We start from the raw sequence: 26077 nt of genomic DNA, 5'->3' as shown, positions 1-26077 counted from the left end.
GGAAAAGGGAGGTAGGTACCAAAGGAGGGAGGTACTGAATGATAAATATATCTTCCTCTTTCCTGGTAAATATAATATCCAGCATGGAGGGAACATCCCCTTCCCTCATCCTCTTAGCTTGTATAACATGTAGAAACATGAATGTTTACAGGATGAGGTTTACGAAATTTTATATATATATAAAGTTTGTGTGTGTAATTTATATAAACAAATAATTAAATATTAATTTTGGTAATATCTTTTCAGGGAAAACTTGCAAGTACTATTTGTATACAAGAGGGGCAACAAGAGGCAGAGGATGTCTAAAAAAATATACAAGTGTTTATCCTCACACTCTTGATATATGGTCTTCTCTGGTCTCCTCTTTATTTTCTCTCCTCACAAATGTCCCTTTTTTTTTAATTTCTTTTACATTTCTCTCCTGTTTTTTTGTCTCTTTTTATCTCTCCTTTCCTCCTCTCTTCTAACATCTCTCGTTTTCTGTCTCTTCTAGCTTCTCTCTTCCTTTACTTTTTACATTTGTGGTATTCACTTACGTCATTTTTATCTTGTATATTTTCTTGTATCTTTTTCTTATCTTGTCTTTCTCTTCCCCTTCTCTTCAATGTTCTCTCTCCCCTCTCTGTTGTTTCTGTTCTGTCTTCTCTCTCCTTGCTTTAATTTTGTTCTGTCTCCTCTCTTCTTGCATGGTGCTAACATGAATATTATACTTGACTGTGTTAACATTAACTTGTAAATTTTTATTTTTAGTTAATTAGTTCTAATCTTTAAGATTTTACTTTACAATTACAATTTCCACTAGAAAAACTATAGTGTTATGTTATATAGTATATAGTGTATACTCAGGAAATTTTACTTGATTTAGTTTTAAGTAACAATAACTGCTTGTGACGTCAGACTAATCTCAGCATGACATGAATCACAGCCTGCTTGATCATAAATTGTTTGAAGGTGCTTAATTGTCAAGTTCTCTTGAATAATATATATTTTGTCTCTTTCTCTTTCTTTTTTCTTTCTATCTTTCTTTTTCTTTCTCTTATTTTCTTTCTTTCTCTTTCTTTTTTTTTCTTTCTTTTTCTTTCTTTTTCTTTCTTTTTCATTTTCTTTCTCTTTCTTTCTCTTTCTTTTTCTCTTTTTCTCTTTCTTTCTTTCTCTGAAAGAAAGAAAGAAAAATCTTTTCTTTCTCTTTCTACATGAATATTATACTTGGCTGTGTTTACATTCACTTGTAGATTTTTATTTTTAGTTAATTAGTCCTAAACTTTTGATTTATAGATTTTTATTATTAGTCATAGAAAAACTATAATGTTATATGTATACTCGGGAAATTTTACTTGTTTTAGTTTTAAGTAACAATAACTGCTTGTAACGTCAGACTGATCTCAGCATGACATGAATCACAGGCTGCTTGATCACGAAATCTATTGTGTTCACATATTGCATATATAGATTTTTAAATTTTTACTTTTATATTCTGTTAGATATAGTCTATATATTTTGAGCTATTACATATATTTTGTTGTATTACTCATTCTTAATTAAATAAATATAATATTTTAATTATCTTTTTGTACCCTATTTATTTGTAATTTACACATACATATATAGGATGTCCATTTCTTTCTCAGATATGTCTTCTTTCTTTCTTTCTCTCCCTTTCTATTTCAGATATGAATTAAAAAATTATTATACCCTAATTTACCCTAAACGTTTTAATGTAGGTAATTAAAAGATTATAAAAAAGTTTTTAGAAATGTTAATTATTTACGTTCTAAGGTCGTATATAAAAGTTCTCAAAAAACATTTTCTAAACGTAATTATAAACGTGCTAAAAACAATGAAATGTGGTTTTTAGGACGTTTTAAAAACATGGAAATGTTTGCTGGGAAGTCTTTGAAAATGTAATAAGTTTTACGAAACGCGCTCAAGTGTCGCGTCAGACTAGAAATAAAAATGAATTTTGGAGAATTGATTTTTGAATTACCTCCAACAGTGAAAAGAAATGTACGAAAGATTGAGAAAATTCGTGTTAGAATTATTAATCTTACTTTTTCGGTCATATTTAATAATAGATAAATAAGTAAATGTCCCACACTGGGGAGGAGGAAGTAAGCAGAGAAACCCTAATCTTAACAAACCAACAATAACGTAGCATGCACAACACGAACACTAGTGGTCAACAAGGGCAAAATAAGGGTTTAACAAACAACAGTTGCCAAATGTAAACTGTAAAGTCCTGCCTCTGAACACCAGCAGCTGGACATAGGCAACTGGTGCATCAACATCTGCCAAAGATAAATAAGTAGTGGCAACTGGCCACCAGGGAAAACTTCGGTTATAAATAGAAGTCCAACTGCAAGACAATTAGGGACCATATAGAACCTGGGAGCCAACAAGGGAATGGAGAGTATCTTCGGCCGCTGCCGAAGATACAAAATTAGCGGCAACGGGCCAAGGGGGAAACTGCAGCAGTAAGGGAAGTGCGACTGCAAAACAAAACATGCTCAAAATAATGCTGGAATGTAACTCTTTAGAGAAAAACAGGATTAATGCATGAAGCTGAAATAAATTACAATCTGTAGCGAGTAGATTATCCCAATAATATACTCGCTCCAAATGCTTTGTTAATATTCCTGTCAACCTTTGGAGATGAATGAGGTGAGGCGTTGCCCGGACAACACGGTGAGGCGTTGCCCGGGCATATAAGCAGCAGGATAGCAAACATTAACCAGAGTCTACTTTCAAGTGTGGTCTAGAGCAGACACTTGCGAGATACTGTACCAACGCTCAGTGCGCTCAACTCACACCAACGTATCACCTGTGTACTTCTGTATATTCGACCAAATATATATATAGTATCTTAGTGTCTGTGTTTATTTGTCACCATACTTTACGTAACAATAGAACCGTTACATTGGTGACCCCAGAGAGTTTCGACGATACCCAGCCACGATCGACTACAACATGGACTCTCACTGGACCTCTACTGCTACTGTTTGCTGTGATGGAACACTGCCAACACCCTCGCCACAGCTATGATTTTCATCGCGTCCATCTCTGCATTTTCATCTACTACGGCTTGCTGCTCCACGATCGTTACTCACTCATCTGACAGCCTCATCAATGATTACATCATGTTGGATCTACAGCTTGTCCTGCCGACTCTCCGTCGCTGCCAGGGCACTGCTTGTCCTACGCCCACGACAGCTGCTCTGTCATCAGATTCATCTACACGTTCACTACATTTTGATACTCGGCCGACTCAAGCCCTTTGCGCAGTACAGGACTTACAGCTTGCGTTTCCGACACTTCGTCGCCTTCAGGACAATTCAGCTCTAGATGTGATTACCTCGTTGTCCTAACTACGTGCCTACATTACCTCCTAATGACCTGGTGCCCGAGCTCATCCGCCCCGGATCTAAATGCTCCACCAGCGACCCAAGGACGCAACAATTATGCACATTCTTCTCTCCTGCTACACCGAGCTTGTCCACACACTGCCTACATCTTTTGGTACCAGACTACAATTTCCACAGTCAACAATGTAGTACTCGGCGTGTACAGTCCTAATCAACCCAAGACGCTACAGCTTCGACACAGAGCAGACAGCAGACTACGACCGCATCGAGCCGCCACGCTCTCGCTCCCCGAGTTTAGACACTCACAATTCTCAATCGAGCCGCCACGCTCTCCCACAGAGCTCCACGACTCCGGCCTCACTCAGCTCTCTGCTCTGCTCCAGGCTTCGTCTCAAACGTCTGCGACACTGCTAAATCCAGAGACACATCCGCCGACTACGCAGTTCACTTTTCGACCACAGTTACCAGCAGCGCCGCCACCTACGACAATGGACGATCCTGTACGGCCTCCCACCCTACGACCCCAGTTACCAGCCGCACCACAACCTGATCCTACGACGACGGACGATCCTGTGCGACCTCCCACCCTACGACCCCAGTTAGATGACATCAGCAAAGAGGAGGAAGTTAACTTTGATGGTTATGTGACGCGAGCAGGGCATACAATTCACCGACCAGCTAAGTTCCTTGATCAAGTATTTTTCCTTTCATCCCCTGGGAGGGGGAGTTCTGTAGCGAGTAGATTATCCCAATAATATACTCGCTCCAAATGCTTTGTTAATATTCCTGTCAACCTTTGGAGATGAATGAGGTGAGGCGTTGCCCAGACAACACGGTGAGGCGTTGCCCGGGCATATAAGCAGCAGGATAGCAAACATTAACCACCATCTGGTCACCACTTGGTCCGGGAGACATCTCCCGTCACGCAGGGTGCAGTCGCGCCTCCACAGATCTCCAGTATCAGCTCTTGATACTGGTAATGGCTCAAAAGGGCCACCACTTACGGGCTATTCATGCCCGTGCCACCTCTTGGGTGGCTTAATCTTCATCAATCAATCAAACATTAACCACTCCATTTGGTCACCATTTGGTCCGGGAGACATCTCCCGTCACGCAGGGTGCAGTCGCACCTCCACAGATCTCCAGTATCAGCTCTTGATACTGGTAATGGCTCAAAAGGGCCACCACTTACAGGCTATTCATGCCCGTGCCACCTCTTGGGTGGCTTCATCTTCATCTTAACACATTCACAAAGGAGACATCTCCCGTCATGCAGGGTGCATTCGCACCTCCACAGATCTCCAGTATCAGCTCTTGATACTGGTAATGGCTCAAAAGGGCCACCACTTACGGGCTATTCATGCCCGTGCCACCTTTTGGGTGGCTTCATCTTCATCTTAACACATTCACAAAGGAGACATCTCCCGTCATGCAGGGTGCATTCGCACCTCCACAGATCTCCAGTATCAGCTCTTGATACTGGTAATGGCTCAAAAGGGCCACCACTTACGGGCTATTCATGCCCGTGCCACCTTTTGGGTGGCTTAATCTTCATCAATCAATCAAACATTAACCAGAGTCTACTTTCAAGAGTGGTCTAGAGCAGACACTTGCGAGATACTGTACCAACGCTCAGTGCGCTCAACTCACACCAACGTATCACCTGTGTACTTCTGTATATTCGACCAAATATATATATAGTATCTTAGTGTCTGTGTTTATTTGTCACCATACTTTACATAACAATAGAACCGTTACAAATCAAATACATTAAACTGAAAGGAGTGCTAATAGGCACAACGTCGGCTGGAACGCTTCTGCTGGAACTTCGGGGGCTGGCGTGTCGGCAGCTGGGCCCTTGGGAGCTGGAATGCAGTAGGATGGGCATTATCAGTTGGGACCACTTCAAAAGGAACATCAGGAACAACTTCAGCAGTAGCATGGGAGCTGGTCCAACAACCGCTGGAACGCCAGCAGCTGGACCATGTTCCACCTGAACAGCAGCAAGCTGGGACAGCAACAGCTGTACCCACAGCAGCTAGAACACCGACTGCCGGGAATGTCAGCAGCCGGAACACCAACAGCTGCAGCAGCTGGACACCAAAATTGAGCAACAACGTAGGAAGAGTGGCGGCTCGGACGCTAGGGCAGACGGCTGGACCAGCTGCAACAGACCCAACCGAGCATCGGCCGCTAGAACACAGTGACACGTCGCAGGAAGAACATCGGCCGGACATCAACCCCTGAACGAAGGCAGCTAAGACGTCGGTGGCTGTGAAAACCTTCCGGGCTACACCGGGCAGACAAAACGTCTAGATAAACCAGTGGCCTGGGGGGCCACTGTGACTTCCGGGCAGAGAACATGTCTGGATAAACCAGCGGCCTGGAAGGCCGCATATTTATATGACCAATGTAAATAAGATACCTGAATAACATCGCCGGCTTAACTCATCACAGGAAGAACGTCAGCTGGACATGAACCCCCGAACGCAGGCAGCGAAGACGGCAGCGGCTATGACAACCTTCCTGGCTACATTGGGCAGACAAAACGTCTGGAGAAACCAGCGGCCTGGGAGGCCGCAGTATATTCCGGGCTACACCGGGCAGACAACACGTCTGGATAAACCAGCGGCCTGGGGGGCCGCTGTGACTTCCGGGCTACACCGGGCAGACAACACGTCTGGATAAACCAGCGGCCTGGAAGGCCACATATTTATATGACCAATATAAATATAATACCTGAATAACATCGCCGGCTTAACTCATCACAGGAAGAACGTTTTATTTATTTATTTATTTATTTATTTATTTATGCATATACAAGAATGTACATAAGGAATGTGAGGATACAATTATGGTAATTACAGTCTTGTAAAGCCACTAGCACGCGCAGCGTTTCGGGCAGGTCCTTAATCTAAGAAATTTTTAAGGAGGTAAATACTTGAAAATTTATAAACAAAAAAATGATAACAGATTACATGGAATGAAAAAAAAAAAAGATGAGAGAAAATTATAGGTACAGTATATTAAAGCACATAGGTAGCTATGATTGATTGCAATGACAGCTTAAAATGGTAGTTGACAACAAATTGGTAGGCACAATACAGCAGAAACAATATAAGATTGATTGCAATGACAGCTTGAATGGTAGTGGACAAAAATTGGTAAAAAATTGGTTGGCTGGAGAGCAGCCCCTGAACGCATTCAGCTAAGACGGCAGTGGCTATGACAACTTTCCTGGCTACATTGGGCAGACAAAAACGTCTGGATAAACCAGCGGCCTGGGAAGCAGCAGGATCTTCGTCTTGTAAGAGCAGCTGCTGGCTTGTCGGGAAGAGGGCCACGCCGTCTGCGCCCGTGTTTATATAACCTCGGCTCGTTGCGCGCGCAGCTTGGGGCGGTTAAAGTCAGCTTCCAGACATACGTTCTCTTCCCTCAGAAAACCCACCGTTTTTGGGAAAAACAGTGTTCTTATTTCTGAAGCTAGACACAGATATAATGAAATAATCAATGATGGAGTCAGAGTTTGTCTCCTGTGGATTCCTTCCCATATTGGTCTCCGAATGCATGATAGAACTCATGAGTTGGCCAAGACTTTTGCTCGTAAAGAGGGAATTGATTACCAACTTGGACTGCCTTTGAGCAGCCTGAGGGCAGCAATATCCCAGGAACATCAACTAAATTTCGGAGACTTGAGGCAAAGTGAAATTCACACCAGTTACTCCATCTATCATCATTCTTTTATGCAGGAAGAACCGCACGTCTATGGGTCATCCAATAATGTTCGCAGACTTCTGGATGTTACCACTGCTAGGCTTAGGCTCCGCTACAAGTACCTCTGGGAATCTGCTGATGTAGGTTTGATTATGTAGCAAGAAGAGATGCTACAAAAGTTAGAGAACCATTTTAACTCCCTACAACAGCAACACACTGCAACCCAAGACGAATCAGACCAACTTAAGCTCCTTGATTCTGTCATCATCTCATCGCAGGATTTTCCCCATGAAACTGACAGAGAAGACTGTACTGCCATCGTGATCCAGGAATTGCGTACTAAGTTGAATTATTCAATCGAAGCAAGAGACATTAAGTCAGCTTATAGAGTGGGTACCAAATCATCTGGTACAAACAACAGAAAGATAAGGGTGAAGTTAGATAGCTGCTCCCGCAAGTCAGACCTTATCACTACTGCAGTCGCTATGAAATCCAATGTTTATGTGAACGAATGTCTTACCAGATTCAGACAAAATCTCTTATTTAAACTACGTGGAATTCGCAATAGATCCACTGCTATTAAACATTGTTTTGTGCGCGATGGTAAAATAATAGCTAGGAAGACTGACTCTGGAAAAACTTATGTCATAACCACTGAAGCACACCTCACTTCTTTCCTGGATGACTGTGGGATATCAGCTGAATAACCAGAACATAATTTGTAGTCTCACATACAACCAAAGTGTACTTAAGCTCTGCCTTTCCTTTCCAAAGGTTTTTATTTTTATTTTTATTTTTTTATTTTTGTTTGTTTGTCATCTTTGCCTGTTTTATACTCTTAATTATTTGTTCTTAGTTAATCCCCTTGTCACTAAACCTAGGGCTTTTTATTACCCTGTTAATTAACCATTACTAAGCTAATTATCTTAAAGATCATTTTTTTTATGATTATTATTTTTCTTATTTTTTTTTATTTTACATTTATATTGTCAGTCTCTACTGATTTTTTGTTTTTTATTTTATGTAACTTCTGTGTCCTCCCTGGCTATCTATTGGATCTTTATTTTACTTCTAAATTGTTACTATTTCATTGTATTTGCTTTTATTCTTGTGTTTTGCTTTATCGTGTATCTTGTATCGTGATCCCTCTGCATCCCTATGCACACTGATATTGATCCTGATCAAAATCTTCTGTCTCATATCTATACCAACCAGCACATTGATCATCATTATTGCAAGTATTTCACAGCACACCAGTCTAAAAACAAACTTCAAAATAGCACCTGTCTATCAGTTTATAACCAAAATGTTAGATCACTTGGTAAACATTTTGACGATTTAAATGCATTACTCACAGCAATAGGTACTAACCTATCGTTCATTATTTTAACAGAAACTTGGCTAAATAAAGACTATACCCAACTCTACAACTTAGCTGGTTATAAAGCCATTCATAACTGTAGGCCTAATAAAAAAGGTGGTGGCACAGCTATATATTACCGAGATACATTTATCTGCAACAGTGTTATTAGTGACAGAGATGACTACTGTGAATATACTTTTGCTCAGTTTACAATTAAATCCCTTAAATCCTCTTTGACTATTGGAGCCATCTATAGATTTCCCAATACTAGCATAGCTTCTTTCTCAGACAACCTAAGGAATCTTATTATAAACAACAATCTCAACAAAAACCACATCATTCTGGGAGGAGATTTTAATATTGACCTGGGTCAACAAAATTGCTCTCAAGTTGACTATTTCCTTAACAGCATGAACTCCTGTATGCTAATCCCCACAATCACCAAACCTACCCGAGTCACTCAATCATCAGCCACTACCTTGGACCACATATGGACAAACATAACAGCTCCCCTTGTATCTGGTATAATCTACGACAGAACAACTGACCACTATCCTACCTTTCTCATAGCGAACATGAACATAACACCACCAAAAAGCAAGAAACTTTCATTTAGGCTACACAGTGAATCAGCTTTAGACAATCTTACAGAGGCACTTTACAATATTAACTGGGATTCTGAATTCAATAATACCCATGATATAAATTCATTAGCTAACCTCTTCATCTCCAAAACTCTAAGCCTCTACAACCTTCATTGTCCCCTTCTTACCAAGCAAGTAACTGACAAAAGATTAAACAATCCATGGCTCACAAGTGGCATTCTCAACTCAATAAACAAGAAACATGAATATGAAAAGAAAGTTAGGATTGGCCTAGTTTCAAAGGAAGTAGCTAAAAGGTACTCATCAATGCTTACCAGTATCATAAGAAAGGCAAAACTTGCATATTATGTGAATAGATTCAATGAAGCAAAAGGCAACATGAAAAGCACTTGGAAAACTATCTCTAGTATCCTAGGAACTAAACAACACTCACATAACCAAATAAAACTCTACAAGGATGGGGGTATACCGTCAACTGACTTAGAAATGGCAAATGAATTTAATAGTTTCTTTTCATCGGTTGGTGCTAATCTTGCCAGTAAAATCCCACAGACTCAGACACATATTAACACATATCTCTCAGGCAGCTATCCAAACTCTCTTCTCCTTTCACCAATCAGCCCGGCAGATGTTGTGTCCATCATACATTCTCTAAAAACCAAGGCAGGGAACACCAGTGAAATTCCGTCCATTGTGTACAAGAGAGCCTCCCATGCCCTTGCCCCACCCATAGCACTACTGTTCAACAAATCTATAGAGTATCACACCTTCCCTGATATCCTCAAAAAAGCAAGAGTAACGCCAGTCCATAAAGGAGGCAATCCGGCGGACATAAACAATTATAGACCAATATCAAATCTACCCATTCTATCAAAAATATTTGAAAAAATTATTTACAAACAGCTTTATTCCTACCTCGTAAAATTCGACATACTCAGCCCCAGCCAGTTTGGCTTCCGGTCCCAAAAGAGCACCAATGATGCAATCATTAGTCTCCTTGACATTATCTACTCAGCCCTTGACAAAAATGAGTTTCCGATTGGACTCTTCATTGTCCTAAGAAAAGCCTTTGATACTGTTATTCACAACTACCTCTTACTTAAACTCCAGCATTATGGAATCCGAGGCCTTGCCCTTGACTACATCCGATCCTATCTTAGTGACAGACACCAATATGTAACCATCAATGATACAACTTCTTCCACTCTACCAATTACCGTTGGAGTGCCACAGGGCAGTATCTTAGGACCTCTTCTATTTCTTATATATATAAACGATCTGCCTAATGTCTCTAATATTCTCAAACCTATATTGTTTGCTGACGATACTACCCTTATCTACTCAAACCTCAACCCACATACACTAAATAATGTTGTGAATAATGAATTAAAAAAAGTCCACTTATGGATGTCAACGAACAAACTAACATTAAACATCGAAAAGACTTACTACATCTTATTTGGAAGCAAATCATCAAATGCAATTCAGCTACAGATAGACAACATTAACATCAGTAATAAAAATGATGGCAAGTTTCTTGGCCTATTCCTAGACAAGAGACTCAACTTCAGCACCCACATTCAACACATAACTAAGAAAGTCTCTAAGACAGTTGGTATACTCTCCAAAATCGGATATTATGTTCCTAACTCTGCTCTCCTCTCACTATATTATGCACTAATCTACCCCTATCTTAATTAATAATAATAATAATAATAATTTTTATTTAGGCAAAGGTACATACATAAAGAGATTTTACAAAGTTTGTTGGCTTTATTTATTTATTTATTTATTTATGCATATACAAGAATGTACATAAGGAATGTGAGGATACAATTATGGTAATTACAGTCTTGTAAAGCCACTAGCACGCGCAGCGTTTCGGGCAGGTCCTTAATCTAAGAAAATTTTAAGGAGGTAAATACTTGCAAAATTTATAGACAAAAAAATGATAACAGATTACATGGAATGAAAAAAAAAAAAGATGAGAGAAAATTATAGGTACAGTATATTAAAGCACATAGGTAGCTATGATTGATTGCAATGACAGCTTAAAATGGTAGTTGACAACAAATTGGTAGGCACAATACAGCAGAAACAATATAAGATTGATTGCAATGACAGCTTGAATGGTAGTTGACAAAAATTGGTAGTCACAATACAGCATATGGCTAGCACATAAAAGAAGACAGCAATGAACACAATGATAAGGTTGTTTGATATTACATAAAAATTAGGAGATTGGGTACCACTAGGTACAGAGCAAATTTAAAGCTCAGTGTAGGAAACTAAATAGATGAAGTTAGGTACTTTTTGGTTTTGCTTTTAAATAAGGCAAAAGTTTTACAGTTTTTCAATTCACTAGGGAGTGAGTTCCATAGACTAGGTCCCTTAATTTGCATAGAGTGTTTACACAGATTAAGTTTGACCCTGGGGATATCAAAGAGATATTTATTTCTGGTGTGGTGATAATGGGTCCTATTACATCTGTCCAGGGAGAGTTTCAGAGCATGGTTTGCATTTAAGAACAGGGTTTTGTAAATGTAGTTGACACAAGAGAATGTGTGGAGGGAGTTAATATTTAGCAAGTTTAGAGATTTAAACAAGGGAGCTGAGTGTTGTCTGAAAGCAGAGTTAGTTATTATTCTGATAGCAGATTTTTGCTGTGTGATGATGGGCTTAAGGTGGTTTGCAGTGGTAGACCCCCATGCACAGATACCATAATTAAGATAGGGGTAGATTAGTGCATAATATAGTGAGAGGAGAGCAGAGTTAGGAACATAATATCTGATTTTGGAGAGTATACCAACTGTCTTAGAGACTTTCTTAGTTATGTGTTGAATGTGGGTGCTGAAGTTGAGTCTCTTGTCTAGGAATAGGCCAAGAAACTTGCCATCATTTTTATTACTGATGTTAATGTTGTCTATCTGTAGCTGAATTGCATTTGATGATTTGCTTCCAAATAAGATGTAGTAAGTCTTTTCGATGTTTAATGTTAGTTTGTTCGTTGACATCCATAAGTGGACTTTTTTTAATTCATTATTCACAACATTATTTAGTGTATGTGGGTTGAGGTTTGAGTAGATAAGGGTAGTATCGTCAGCAAACAATATAGGTTTGAGAATATTAGAGACATTAGGCAGATCGTTTATATATATAAGAAATAGAAGAGGTCCTAAGATGCTGCCCTGTGGCACTCCAACGGTAATTGGTAGAGTGGAAGAAGTTGTATCATTGATGGTTACATATTGGTGTCTGTCACTAAGATAGGATCGGATGTAGTCAAGGGCAAGGCCTCGGATAGATAAGAGGATATTTATAGATAAGAGCTAGTACATACAATGCCTAAAGCCACTATTACGCAAAGCGTTTCGGGCAGGAAAAAACACTACTGACTAAAGCTTAAAACTAATGGGTAAAAAGAAAAAAATGCGTTGAGTACAAATAAAAATAGAGGTAAAAGAGGGGGGAACATTGTTGAAAAAACAGCACAAATACAATTACAAATTATTACAGAAAATTACATTAAAACAGCGTTGAATTGTAAAACAAAAAACAAAAACAAAAAACATACATGGGTTGACAATAGAGAGGTAAGGTAGGTTACAGGGAATTTATTAGGTATAGCTTCGTTTTTAACTTAAACTGGTTGAGAGAGGTACTGTCTTTAACATGGTTGGGAAGGTCATTCCACATCCTGGGCCCCTTGATTTGTAGAGCATTTCTGGTTTGATTAAGTCGTACTCTAGGAATATCAAAACTGTATTTATTTCTGGTGTGGTGCTCATGGGTTCTGTTACAACCTTCTATGAAGCTTTTGAGATCAGGATTGGCATCACAATTTAGCGTTTTGTATATGTATAGTACACATGAGAGAATGTGCAGTGACTTAATGTCTAACATATTCAGGGATTTGAATAGGGGTACCGAGTGATGTCTGGGGCCAGAATTGGATATTGTCCTAATAGCAGCTTTGTGTTGAGTAAATAGAGGACGTAAGTGATTTTGGGTAGTAGAGCCCCAAGCACAAATACCATAGTTGAGATATGGATAGATAAGGGAGTAATAGAGAGTCACCAGGGCAGGGCGTGGTACATAATATCTGATCTTAGAAAGAATGCCCACAGTTTTTGAAACTTTTTTTGATATGTTTAGAATGTGTCCCTGGAAATTCAGCTTGTGGTCGATGAGAATGCCAAGGAATTTGCCATCTAATTTGTTACAAATCTGGGTATTGTTTATTTTGAGATTTATTTGATTAGAGGATTTATTGCCAAACAGAATATAGAAAGTTTTGTCAATGTTAAGGGTGAGTTTGTTGGCAGTTAGCCACAGATGGACTTTATTTAGCTCAGTATTTACTGTGGCATTTAGAGCAAGGGGATCAGGACTGGAGTAAATGAAGGTTGTGTCGTCAGCAAATAGGATTGGTTTGAGGTGTTGGGAGGCATTTGGAAGGTCATTAATGTAGATGAGAAAGAGGAGAGGGCCAAGTATGCTGCCCTGGTATTATGGTATCTGTGCATGGGGGTCTACCACTGCAAACCACCTTAAGCCCATCATCACACAGCAAAAATCTGCTATCAGAATAATAACTTTCTGATCAGGGGGAGAAAGATACTGGCAGTATGGGGCTTTAAATTTATTGAAGATTAAATTCTGCAGAACATGTAAATATATAAAGTTTCAAATATATAAAGTAAGTAAATATATAAAGTTTATATTAAACACGGTTTATATTATAGACTTATAAGAAAGTTTATATTATATTAAACTTAATATTGAACATGTAAATATATAAAGTTTCAAATATATAAAGTAAGTAAATATATAACGTTTATATTAAAATATATAAAGTAAATATATAAAGTAAGAATTAACAGTAACAATTCCAAGTCCGAGGACTAGATTTAACTTAAAAGGTACACCCGTAGTAAGTATGAGACCTTAGCCTATAGTGACATGGAAACTAATTCTGCAGAAACCTAAAGGTTAACTGGTACTAGAATTAAGGCCGAGTGCAAATGTGTAGTAATTATATAACACTAGGATATAACAGGCAGGACACAAAGAATAACTAATAAGTGAGAGACCACATAACACGTAATGTACCCGGCCAAGAGGCCGTAAAAGACCTAATGAATAAGGAGAAGGGGGTGTGAATACAAGTAGGGCTTACTAGCACCTAGACTGGGCAAAGTATTAGCTGCGGACAGCGGGACACTTGGGGACCGGCGCTGCACCCCCCTTCCCACATGCAGTGGGGAGAAAAGGGGACAACTGTGCAAAGCATGATGGGGGTACAAAGACAGCCGCTTGCAAAGGGGAGGTGGGTGGGCTTTGCGAGGGCAGGCGGAGTGAGGGCAGAGCCCCTCTGTGCGCCCGTATTTATACGGCCCCAGACTGCCCGCGCAACGCCGCGGGACGCGCTGCGCAAATGTTTCTTTCTCCCCCATCAGAAATATCCCCGCTTGCGATCTTGCAGTGACCATTTTCTAATCAGGGGAGAAAGATACTGGCAGTATGGGGCTTTAAATTTATTGAAGATTAAATTCTGCAGAACATGTAAATATATAAAGTAAGTAAATATATAAAGTTTATATTAAACACGGTTTATATTATAGACTTATAACAAAGTTTATATTATATTAAACTTAATATTGAACATGTAAATATATAAAGTTTCAAATATATAAAGTAAGTAAATATATAACGTTTATATTAAAATATATAAAGTAAATATATAAAGTAAGAATTAACAGTAACAATTCCAAGTCCGAGGACTAGATTTAACTTAAAAGGTACACCCGTAGTAAGTATGAGACCTTTTTTTTTTTTTTTTTTTTTTTTTTTTTTTTTTTTTTTTTTTTTTTTTTTTTTTTTTTTTTTTTTTTTTTTTTTTTTTTTTTTGAGATATATACAAGAGTTGTTACATTCTTGTACAGTCACTAGTACGCGTAGCGTTTCGGGCAAGTCCTTAATCCTATGGTCCCTGGAATACGATCCCCTGCCGCGAAGAATCGTTTTTTCATCCAAGTACACATTTTACTGTTGCGTTAAACAGAGGCTACAGTTAAGGAATTGCGCCTAGTAAATCCTCCCCGGCCAGGATATGAACCCATGACATAGCGCTCGCGGAACGCCAGGCGAGTGTCTTACCACTACACCACGGAGACTGCTACCTTAGCCTATAGTGACATGGAAACTAATTCTGCAGAAACCTAAAGGTTAACTGGTACTAGAATTAAGGCCGAGTGCAAATGTGTAGTAATTATATAACACTAGGATATAACAGGCAGGACACAAAGAATAACTAATAAGTGAGAGACCACATAACACGTAATGTACCCGGCCAAGAGGCCGCAAAAGACCTAATGAATAAGGAGAAAGGGGTGTGACTACAAGTAGGGCTTACTAGCACCTAGACTGGGCAAAGTATTAGCTGCGGACAGCGGGACACTTGGGGACCGGCGCTGCACCCCCACCGCAGGCCAGCGGCCGGACCCCCCCCCCCCCGAAGGGCGAGTGCCAGCTGGCCGCGTGAGGCACTCAAAGTGGCAGAGCAACAACGTCCCGTCTGACGTAGGATGTGAGAGCACTACTCTTCCGCCTGCCGTCTGCCATTATTTCTGATGTGGCGAGCCCGTCCCGAGACAGCTGGGTGCGGGGCGTAGTCATCTGGAGGCAAGCCTAGCGCCGAGAGGGCAGCGCGTAGGATCCTGGAGAAATCTCGCCTGGTGACAGGAGCGCTTGTAGGATCTGTGCTTGTAGGATCCGAAGAGTGTTGATTCCTGACCATGTAAGCGATACCTGGTCCAGTCGGAGCGTGCGTCGATTTTTTGTCGCGTAGCTCACCTCCCCCGGGCTGAAAGATATAAGGCAGTAAGGGTGGGCAGAAGCGGCATGCAGTGTTATCGTGACAGGCAAGAGCACAGACGAGAGGGAAACCCTAGCTGAATCAATACGGAAACGAAAAACGGGGGGAGGGAGCCCGGCAGCAGGAATTAAGAGAATCCTTAATTAACAATCCTGGATGAATAAAGAGTTTTCCGAATAATTATACTGTAGCAATGAAGGGGGCTAACAATTCTAAGAATCTTCCAGCAAACGGAAGGGGGAAGTACCTTTGCTAAGAGCAAAGGTGGGAGAAAGCCAGTAGGAGAACAGCAAGGATCGAAGCACAAAGCAACTATAACAGGGGTAATACGAAACACTATAAATCTTGAATATAAACAATACCTATACCAAGAACGGGTATATACAACTAAGCAACATATACATAAACAATAAAATGGAATAAGAACCAATTCTTAAAGCCAAATCTATAACATGCTTGTGTCCTAAGCGGATGTAGAATGTGAGCGGGGAACATTACCCTTGGTCTCTATCCCATCTCTGCCTCCAGACGGGTGATTGGGCTGGATAGAAGCCAAGGAGTCTGCCTTAAGTGGCCGCTGAGTGTAGTCTTGTGTTGTCAATGAGCGTCTGCGAGCCGCAGCTAGTACGCCGTGAACTTCGGCTACATCTTTAGAACAGGAGCAAAGTGAAATCGACGGCAGGGAACTGCCATTCAGTAACTGTAATAAGGATAATAATAAGAATACAATGTCGTAAATAATCGTACAATGAAGAATACAATGTAATATCGTAAATAACCGATGACGGCAAGTGCCGCAGAATGGAAGAAATTAAGAAAGCAACGCCAAACCATAATAACAATTTATATTTTTAATAAAAAAATACTGGAATGACAGTAACGATACGGAATAATATTAATACTACCATATAGCCCAGCAAATAAAGGGAAGATAATAGTATTAACGTAGGCCCTGGGCGGCTGCATCCCGGCACCGCTGCGTGCGTTGTAATGGTGATCAGAGGAATATCCAGCTCGCGTTCTCTTCCTCGCCGCAGTAGGGTGAGGAGGGGGGGAGGTTCCGGCTTGTCGTGGCTGCGAAAAAAGGGAACAGAAGTAGCCGGCGTTGTGCGCCAAGCGGGCAGAGCGCAGGGGAAGGAATAGCGGTTGGAGGTAAGGCCCCTAACCTAATGATAGATGAGGTAAAATTAAATAGAATACTATTACGTAGTAGGAAACAACAATGCCGAAGGAACAAGAAGAGTAAAATAGCCCAGAAGGCCGGATGGCCAAAGAACGTTAGCGACCGTATGGCCAACAGCATGCTGGCTGCTGCTGGCCAACAACATGCTGTCTGCTGCTGGCCAACAACATGCTGGCCGTCATCATGCTAACTGACTGGCTTGAGCTTGCCGAAAGGAAGGACGAATGGCCAGTTTTTGCATGACACCGTGCGCGGCCATGCTAAACTCGGTAGCATTCCAAATGTATCTTAATGTACTGTCGATACGATGAAGAAAGGGTGGTCAAATATAATGCGCAATATTTAGAATATATAATGAGGGAAACGAGTGTAATAGGACGAAATAACCGGAGGAAAAAATGTGGGGGGGGGGACCCCACCCGAATGCACTGCAACTAGCGTATCCTAGCTGAAATTAACTTAATGGCACAGAGGCAAAGCAATAGATTAATACAAATCCTAATTGAAAGTCCCTTAATATAACAAATTGAACGTGAAACTTAAGCAAAGTGTAAATTGCGGGAAAAAAATTTTGTAATAAATACAAATCATAATTGCGAGTCCAACAATAACAAATTTAATAGATAAGCAGACGTAGGAGGAACCAAGGGGACGTTTCCCACAGGCGAGCCCGCACGGCTGGGGGGGGGGGGGGGAATGACAGAGGGCCGAAGAGAAGATAACGTCGCCGAGGCGCGCTGGACGGCACACAACCCAGTCTGAGAAAGGACATAGGCCCAAAAGCGAGAGGCGACAATCGTAGAATGGGATGGAAGAATGCGGAAGTAAGAGGGCAAGACAGAGTAAACAGGGAACCAGGGGGAAGGGGCAACCGATAAGCCGCGGCTCGCGCACCGCTAGCCATACCTAAACATACCTAGACAGGAAGGGGAGAAACATAAAAGTAACCCAGCAAAAGACTAGTAATTAGTAATTAGTAACTCTGCAAATAGCACATCCTGGCTGACTCTACTTAATAATTACTTAGTAACTCTGCAAATAGCACATCCTGGCTGACTTTACTTAATAATTTAATTAGTAACTCTGCAAATAGCACATCCTGGCTGACTTTACTTAATACAATACAATACAATACAATACAATTTTATTTAGGTAAGGTACATACATACAATAAATATTTACAAGGATTTAATGACGTAAGGCAAGGAAAAATGAACAAACATACTGAACACAGCAACGCAAAATTAAACATGCGACATGAGCAAAGCATCAACTGTCGGAGTAAATTAAGGTAGGCTGTTTGGGAAAAGGAATCCGTGGTAATCTGAAAGCAGGAGGCATGTTAGTGCTGAAATGTAGAACGTAATTAAGAGGAAGGGCAAGGCATGTCGCGAGATGTCTGCAAGTACAAAATAAGAAACCTTCCATATAAAGTGTGTGAAAATCTTAATTTACATTGTCTTAGGAAGGCAAAGAACGGGATATCATTAAATATACGACGTTCCTGACAACGCTTCGACGCCGCCATCTGCTGGAGTGTACCGTGCCCCAGGCAACGTGGGGGCCACCCCCCTGTCCAGGTCACCTGAATAGGGGCAAGGCATGGCACGTGATATCTGCAGGTACAAAATAAGGGTATACAATCGGCGTGCATATATAACCATTTTTACATTAAGAGAACGGAGGTGAAGCATAACATAAATATAACCAAATAAGTATCGTGAATAAACTGCAAGAGCCAAGCGTAAATACTGTAACCACTGAGGAAACTAAACTGCAATAGCTAAGCATAAACTACTGTAACTACCGATGAAACTAGGCAAAAATGCAGGGCCAGGAGACGTGAAGCTAAAATAAGGGCCCGCGAATACTGCTGTTACGACCCTGGGTTCTCCAGTGGAAACCAGAGGTCAAAATTGAGCTATTAAACTTCCTGGTAGTACAGTTGGGCATCTAGAATAGCAATTGTTTGTATCTTCCCTGCCAGACGTAAGACTATTATTGTTTCTCAAAGAGCATTTAAAGACTGAGCTGGGGGTTGATTATTAAATAATAACATAGGCACCAACTTTGCTTACTAATACTTTCTAATCATTCATAAAGTAACAATACGTTGCATAGGGGAAGATCTTTAATGTGCTTAGCTGCACGATCAATTAGGCTCCTCCCGGCACCACGACATGAGGGAGGCAGCTGGTGGCTAGCTCGGTCTTCTCTGGCTGGTGTCGTGCGGATAAGACCTACTCTGTGGCTGTATCCCTACTCTTCTCCCTTCTCCTCTTACTTATTTCCCTTACCTGAAGTTCCTGTATCCTTAAGCTAAGTACGGGGCATCAGTAAGTGTACCTACTCTGGTAGTAACTATTGGTGAGACCTGGGGTTAGTATTTGCCAGTGTTTTGTTTACCCTAAGAGTTGTGTTTTGTATTAGGGTACCACATGGTCTCACTACCCTAAGCTGCATCCAGCTTCAGTGCTTATCCAGTAGTACTTTACCCTAGCTTGTTATTAGTGTAAACCTTGTATCCTGTCTATGTGGACCAAGGCTTTTAACGTAAGATAGTGTGGTAAAGTTATTATTATTATTGTTATTGGTGTGAGTGTATATGGGGGGTTGTTAAGGGGTTAATAAATAAGTACATGAATTACAGAGTATCTCTTCTTCCAAGGTGGGACCGCAGTGATCAACCCTTAGACTAACATATATGGTCTTGTAGCAAGTTATTACTACTGTGGATAGTTTATTTTGGGGGCCGGGCCTTTTAGCTCTCCCATATTTGATACTCTTGTCTTCTAACTACCTTTACCCCTGAATAGTACCAGTACCCCATAGAAGCCCCACTCATATCAGTTGTAACAAGTGGTTGGCCAGTCCGGGAGGAACATTATAAGTGTAAAAAATTAGATTCTTGAGTGCCAAAATTAAAATTTTTTATTTCCGCAGAACGGTTGTGTGCTAGCCTAGGGTCCAGCTCATCTAGCAAAGGACATTCTTGCACTGACTGGACACCCAGCTGGATCCCTTCACGATTAAGGTTAGTGTGGCCTTGTGTTAGGGGCCGTGCAAATTTTTGTTTTTTTTCCAATTTTTATTTTTTAATTTTTTCTTTGGCTGGGAGCTAAAATTATTAGTGATGTCTTCTGAAATGCAGAACCTGGCAAGGGAGCCTTCAGTGGTAGAGATAAAGAAACTTAAAAAGTCTAATTTAGTATTGTTAGGCCAGGAATTTGGCCTAGAATTAAATGTCGCAGATAAAAAGTGGACTTTGGTGAATGAAATATTACAACATTGTATTGATGAACAACTATTGGCAAGTGATACACCTTTATGCCAGCCTAGCCAAGCAGAAAGTGCAACTCATAGGGAAAGTGAATTAGCTTTAGAGTTAGCAAAAATAAAATTAGAGGAGCAAAGACTCAAAACCGAGGAGGCTAAAATTAGAGCGAATGCCACTGGAACTCCACCTGTCGGGGATTCAAACCCCAGGCATTATGAGAAAAAGCATAATTTGCCTGAATTTTCCGAGTCTGACCCTGAAAGGTTTTTCAACCATTTTCAGAGAGTGGCCACGTCCATGAACTGGCCAAAGGAAGAGTGGGTGAAAATCCTACAGGGAAGACTTAGGGGTAAAGCACAAGATATTTTTATAAACATGCCTGACGACGAGTGTTTCGAATATGATAAAGTCAGGGAATGTATTTTGCGGGCATATGAAATTACTCCTGAAGCTCACCGCCAAGTTTATCGTAACCTTAGGCCTACTCACAACCAACCGCTCACTGAATTTGTGAATGATCAAATTCGATTGTTTGATAGATGGATTCGCTCGGCGAAATCCGAAACATACGAGGCTCTCAGGAACTTAATTTTAATGGAGCATTTTATAGATGTTATGCCAGAGAACGTATCACAGTACATTAAAGGAAGGATAGAGTTAAATTCTAAAATAGGGGATTTGGCCAAGTTGGCAGAAAACTACCAATTGGCGGGCAAAAGGCCCAATAAAAATAATTATACCCCACAGAGTAGCAAACCTTATACCCACAGCCAGTCCAGACCAGCTCATTCTAACCCTTTACCTAATGCACCTTCTGTTTCAGACATAACTAACCCTGTTAAAGTGTCTAGCCCAACGGCACCTAAAGGTGAACCGAAGGGTAATTCGGTTAGTAATGTCTCTTCTCCCCGACGTTTTTGTGGTCACTGTAATCGTCCAAACCACACTATTAGCCGTTGTTGGCAACTGCACCCTGAAAAAAGACCCAATGCTCTAGTTGTGACACAGGGCTTGAGGCTTTCAGAAGGGTTAGGGAGTAAGACCTCCAACCCACAGTGGTTGGACTTGCTTACCCCATTCTTATCGAAAGGGAGACTACTTTTGTCTGAGGGTTCTTCCTGGAAGGACGTGGTGATCTTCCGAGACACCGGTGCCATCCAGACTTTAATTTTAGAGAGTGCGTTGCAAGGTGCCAACACTCTCGACACTGGAGAGGTGGTACTGGTCGAGGGTGTCACTAGTGATACTCGAGCAGTACCCCTTCATAAGGTTACCCTGGAATCTGATTTCCACAAGGGTGTTTGTACAGTCGGAGTCACTTCATACCTACTTTTCCCTAATGTTGATGTAATAGTTGGTAATGATTTAGCAGGGGATAAGGTAGGGGACTCCAGACTGCCTATTATGTTGCCTACCCCTAAGGTTTGCCTGGATCCACCCGCCGCAGAGGATAATGTTGTGTACCCTGCGTGCGCGGTGACCAGGTCTATGGGACTTAAATGTAAGGGCAGCCCTGTGCTTGCCAAGGTGGTAAATCCCGAGGTCACGAGGAGCTTTCCGAGTGGTGAAAACCAAGTGGACCTCGCGGACACATTCATGGCCCGACTCGATGACGTGGCCGAGGACATTGTGGAGAGCCTGCCACTGCCGTCTACCGAGAGTAGTGGGGAGGTGGAGGAGAACACTGTTGAGCCTTGGCCAATGGCATCTGACCAAGGCCTGGATGCCTCCTTGAGTGAGTTACAGAAAGCTGACCCCACTCTTGCAGATTGTCATGAAACAGCCGTCTCTATGGAGGAAATTGTAGACGCAGCAACTGGGTACTACTACAATGATCGGATTTTGATGAGAAAATGGAGACCACAGAGTGCTCCCTTGTCAAATGAGTGGGAGGTAGTCCACCAGGTTATGTTGCCGACCTGCTATAGAGAAAGAGTTTTGGCAGCGGCTCATGATGATCCTATGGGGGGACATCAAGGTATTAATATTACGTATCACAAAATTTTAAAGTATTTTTTCTGGCCCAAGCTGAAAAGCGATGTGGCAAAATTTTGTAATGCGTGTATTGTTTGTCAACTGGTTGGGAAACCAAACCAGACTCCACCTAAAGCTCCTCTAAGGCCTATTGTCATGCCAGAGGAACCATTTTCTCATGTGGTAATGGACTGTGTTGGACCATTACCTAGAACTAAGTCTGGTAATATTTACCTAATCACGATGATGTGTATCACTACTCGTTACCCAGAGGCTTTTGCTGTAAGGAACATCCGAGCAAAAACTGTTGTTGCTCGTATGTTGCAATTTTTTTCCACTTTTGGACTGCCTCGGGTCGTGCAAACTGACAATGGTACTAATTTTAAGTCTGATGTTTTCGAGCAATTTTGTAAGGAACATGGAATAACTCATAAGGTTTCCAGCCCATACCATCCACAGAGTCAGGGGGTAATTGAACGTTTCCATCTAACTCTGAAGCAGATGTTGAAGACATCGTGCGAGAGTTCCCACACCTTCTGGGATGAGAATTTACCGTATGTTTTGTTTGCGGCTAGAGAGGGATTACAAAGTTCACTGGGCTGTTCTCCTTTTGAGTTAGTCTTTGGCCATAAAGTTCGTGGACCCTTGCAAATGTTACAGGAGAATCTGTTAGGGAACGTAACGTTATCCGAAGGTTCGGCTTTCTTTGCGCAACACCACCAGAGACTCGAGGACTGCAAGGCGGCTGCATTTAAGTATCTAGGCAAGGCCCAAGAAAAGATGAAAGAACGTAACGATGCTAAATCTAAGTTACGGGTATTTCAGCCTGGCGACCCTGTCCTGGTATTAAAGCCTCGACTAGGGAACACTATGTCCCACAAGTACGAAGGCCCCTTCATAGTGACAGAAAAGACTGGGGACCTCACGTACAAAGTGAGGCACTCTGACAAACGTAACCAGGTAATGCTCATACATGTAAATCGACTGAAGAAGTTCCAGGGCCCCAGGCCCATTGCACTAACCAATGTTTCCATTTCCAGTGAGAGAGGGGATGATTGTTCTGGGGACCCAACTAATCTCATTTTCAATAATTCTAGTTCTGTGAATGCTGTGGAGGAGGGACTGTCCCATTTGCAGATGGCCCAACGTGAAGAGGTGCAGTCGTTGGTTGATGAATTCTCCAGTCTGTTCGGGGAGGTCCCGACCCAGACTGATGCCATTTGCCATGATGTCGAGTTGACGGACTACACTCCCATTCGCCTTCAACCCTATCGGATGAGTCCAGAAAAGAAGGCCATCGTACGGAAGGAGGTCGACTTCTTGCTCCAGCACGGCCTCATCTAGCCGAGCCAGGGCTCTTGGTGCTCGCCCTGCCTTTTGGTCCCCAAACCAGACGGCTCCTGGCGATTATGCACCGACTATCGGCAGCTCAACAAGGTGACCATTGTGGATGCCTATCCGCTTCCCCACCTCGAGGACTGCATTGACGAGTTGGGAAATGCCAAGTACGTTTCGAAATTCGACCTCTCGAGGGGGTATTATCAAATCCCACTCACTGAACGTGCTAAACAGCTCACCGCGTTCGTGACACCCGAGGGTGTTTTTGAGTATCAAGTGTTACCGTTCGGCTTGCGTTATGCCCCTGCCACGTTCCAGAGACTCATGAACTCTCTACTCGCTAAGGTGCCAAATTGTCGGGCGTATTTAGATGATATCGTGCTGTTTGACAGTAATTGGGCTGACCACATAGCTAGGTTACGCCAGTTGTTTGCCATCTTGAAAAGGACAAATCTTACCTTAAATGCTAAAAAGTGTCATTTTGGCCAAGGCACAGTGACGTACCTCGGTTATGAAGTGGGCCAAGGAAAAGTGTTACCTCGGCAAGATAAAATCAGTGCCATTCTGGAGTATCCAGTACTAAAGTATAAAAAGGACGTTCAAAGATTTATCGGTGTGTGTGCGTACTATCGACTTTTTGTCAGAACTTTTCCAGTGTTGCCACTCCTCCCACAGACTTGTTGCGGAAAGCCGTTAAATTTAAGTGGTCATCAGACTGTGCAGAGGCATTTAAAAATTTGAAATTGATCTTAGCTTCCGCCCCAGTGCTTGCTAGTCCAAGGTTCGACCGACCGTTTAAAATTCATGTTGACGCGTCTGACTCGGGTGCTGGTGCAGTGTTGTTGCAAACTCGGGATGATCAGGTGGAACACCCAGTATATTATTACTCTGTGAAATTCGACAAGGCGCAACGCAATTATTCAGTGGTAGAAAAAGAGGCGTTGGCGCTAGTGTTAACATGTAAAAAGTTCGAAGTTTACCTCACAGGTAATATAGTGGAAGTGTACACGGACCATAACCCACTAGTTTTCCTGACTCAGATGAAAGGTAAGAATAAACGCATCCTCAGGTGGGCGTTGTACCTACAGGACTTCAATCTTTCCATTACCCACCTACCGGGCAGACTCAACGTGATAGCCGACGCTCTGTCCCGGTTGCCTGAATAACATTCATCTGAGCCACAGAAAGCCATTTACCAACCGTCATGCTTTAGTTAATTTTTTTTAGGTTCTCCTGCGACATTAAATATTCCGTGTCCAATTTATTTACTTCCCTGTTCTTTTATTTTTGTTGTGTATGTTTTTTTTCTTTCAGAGAACTCCTTTGTATTTTTTTTTTTTGCAGAGAAATTGCTTTTGATTGATTTTTTTTTTTGTCATATGTTTTTCTTTTTGTTCTCTGTATACTCTTACAAAAAAAAAAATATGACTACTATTCTAGTAGTCACATTTTTTTTTTTTTCTCTCTGAAGGGGGGAGGAGTGTTACGACCCTGGGTTCTCCAGTGGAAACCAGAGGTCAAAATTGAGCTATTAAACTTCCTAAGTAGTACAGTTGGCGCATTTCGAATGGAAATTGTTTGTATCTTCCCTGCCAGACGTAAGACTATTATTGTTTCTCAAAGAGCATTTAAAGACTGAGCTGGGGGTTGATTATTAAATAATAACATAGGCACCAACTTTGCTTACTAATATTTTCTAATCATTCATAAAGTAACAATACGTTGCATAGGGGAAGATCTTTAATGTGCTTAGCTGCACGATCAATTAGGCTCCTCCCGGCACCACGACATGAGGGAGGCAGCTGGTGGCTAGCTCGGTCTTCTCTGGCTGGTGTCGTGCGGATAAGACCTACTCTGTGGCTGTATCCCTACTCTTCTCCCTTCTCCTCTTACTTATTTCCCTTACCTGAAGTTCCTGTATCCTTAAGCTAAGTACGGGGCATCAGTAAGTGTACCTACTCTGGTAGTAACTATTGGTGAGACCTGGGGTTAGTATTTGCCAGTGTTTTGTTTACCCTAAGAGTTGTGTTTTGTATTAGGGTACCACATGGTCTCACTACCCTAAGCTGCATCCAGCTTCAGTGCTTATCCAGTAGTACTTTACCCTAGCTTGTTATTAGTGTAAACCTTGTATCCTGTCTATGTGGACCAAGGCTTTTAACGTAAGATAGTGTGGTAAAGTTATTATTATTATTGTTATTGGTGTGAGTGTATATGGGGGGTTGTTAAGGGGTTAATAAATAAGTACATGAATTACAGAGTATCTCTTCTTCCAAGGTGGGAGCGCAGTGATCAACCCTTAGACTAACATATATGGTCTTGTAGCAAGTTATTACTACTGTGGATAGTTTATTTTGGGGGCCGCGGCCTTTTAGCTCTCCCATATT

At 41.5% G+C, this 26077-nt stretch overlaps 2 long non-coding RNA genes across 3 annotated transcripts in view; one reads left to right on the top strand and one right to left on the bottom strand.

Moving 5' to 3' along the window:
* LOC138353009 (uncharacterized) overlaps positions 1–26077 on the top strand; it is a 110396-nt gene that overhangs the window by 3556 nt on the left and 80763 nt on the right. The window lies entirely within an intron of this gene.
* Positions 14614–17998, bottom strand: LOC138353078 (uncharacterized). Of its 2 annotated transcripts, XR_011223027.1 has the most exons (3): positions 16824–17998; positions 15224–16618; positions 14614–14866 (listed from the first exon to the last, which is right to left on the bottom strand). It is a non-coding gene; the product is annotated as an uncharacterized lncRNA (long non-coding RNA). The 2 variants fall into 2 exon arrangements; XR_011223026.1 differs by lacking the exon at positions 16824–17998 and having other exon boundaries at positions 15224–16813.

The sequence above is a fragment of the Procambarus clarkii genome, chromosome 56, assembly GCF_040958095.1.
Source record: "Procambarus clarkii isolate CNS0578487 chromosome 56, FALCON_Pclarkii_2.0, whole genome shotgun sequence".
Taxonomy (NCBI): Eukaryota; Metazoa; Arthropoda; class Malacostraca; order Decapoda; family Cambaridae; genus Procambarus; species Procambarus clarkii.
The sequence above is the reverse complement of the archived record's forward strand: the minus strand, read 5'-3'. Positions and strand labels throughout refer to the sequence as shown.